This window comes from Leptonychotes weddellii, chromosome 8, assembly GCF_054177405.1.
Source record: "Leptonychotes weddellii isolate Sample4059 chromosome 8, ASM5417740v2, whole genome shotgun sequence".
Classification (NCBI taxonomy): Eukaryota; Metazoa; Chordata; class Mammalia; order Carnivora; family Phocidae; genus Leptonychotes; species Leptonychotes weddellii.
The window spans coordinates 57,041,239-57,042,724 of NC_138376.1; positions in this window are offsets into that span (position 1 = coordinate 57,041,239).

Below are 1,486 nucleotides of genomic sequence, written 5' to 3' on the forward strand. Positions count from 1 at the left end.
GAAAATTAAAAAAAAAAAAAAAAACAGTTGGTCATATATAAGTAATTACAAACCATTTTAATGGAGTCTTCTTAAACTAGTTCGCCTACTGTCAAAAACATTTAAATTAGCACAGGACTCTCACCAGACTTTCCTATCTTCACTGAAGTCAGGACTGTAATATATCTGTGATTAAAAGATCAGGACTACCCTTTGATAAATAGAAAATGGTATAGAAGCTTTTACAAAACATATCATAGTTTATCTGAGAGGTGTTTCTATAATAACAAAGTTAGTATAAGTACCCCAAAAAGTGATGTAGTTCTGCTGGGTGTGAAAATTACCTGCAGTCTGTGTGTGTGTGTGTGTGTGTTTTAAGAGAGAGGGAGAATGCAAGTGGGGGGGAGGGGAGAGCAGAGGGAGAGAGAAACTCTTAATGGATCCTGACATGGGGCTGATCTCATGACCCTGAGATTATGACCTAAACCAAAATCAAAAGTCCCAGGCTTAACCAACTGAGCCACCCAGGCGCCCCTACCTGTGTTTGTAAAGTGATAAAGCCACTGAGTTTTTTTTTTTTTTTAATTTTTTTATTTATTCATCTGAGAGAGAGCACGAGAGGGGGGAGGGTCAGAGGGAGAAGGAGACTCCCCGCTGAGCAGGGAGCCCGACGCGGGACTTGATCCCGGAACTCCAGGACCACGACCCGAGCCGAAGGCAGCCGCCCAACCAACTGAGCCACCCAGGCGCCCTAAAGCCACTGAGTTTATGATGACTTACCTCTCATTTCAAAAGTGCTTCCCCCAAATTCTGAGGATTATGTAGCCTTACTTTCCCAGTGTTTTAATCATCTCTCTCTCCCACCATTTTATTTATTCTCTTTCTACCATAGGAACAACAGGCCCCATTTCTAACTGTGCAGGAATTGGAGGCCCACATCAAGCTGTGTGACATGCTTGAATGACAAAGTAATGGAGTGATCCCAGGGACTCTGGAGTCATGGCAGAGATATTTATTGCTTAGCAACCCCAACTGATGTCAAGAGTTTTGCTAAATGCAGATGGTAAGTAGGACTGTTGAAAATCAAAATTGCTTTGCTCTAATTCTTTTAAATTGTTTTCAATAAAAAATATTAATTAATTTACCCATTTATTTGTTTTATTGATTGATATAACAGCTTTCTGGCCAAGCACTAAAGTGGCAATTACAATTGCTGATCACACTAAAGGGCCATAGAAATACAAAACTTAAGAGAAGAGAACTCCCACAACTTCTCCTAGAGGATAATCATCTACTTTTCTGAATTGATATTAAGTGCATTTCTCTAAACATTGTTGCTACTCAGAGTCTAGGAAAGTAACAAATGACGGCAGAGTCTTTGGAAGCACATAGAAAATAATGGCATATTACTTAAAAACTATCATTTATCAACAGTGTAATACAGTCCAGATACCATATTTACTATTACATGTTTGAGGCCTTTCTTTGCAGAAAAAGTAAGTAACTG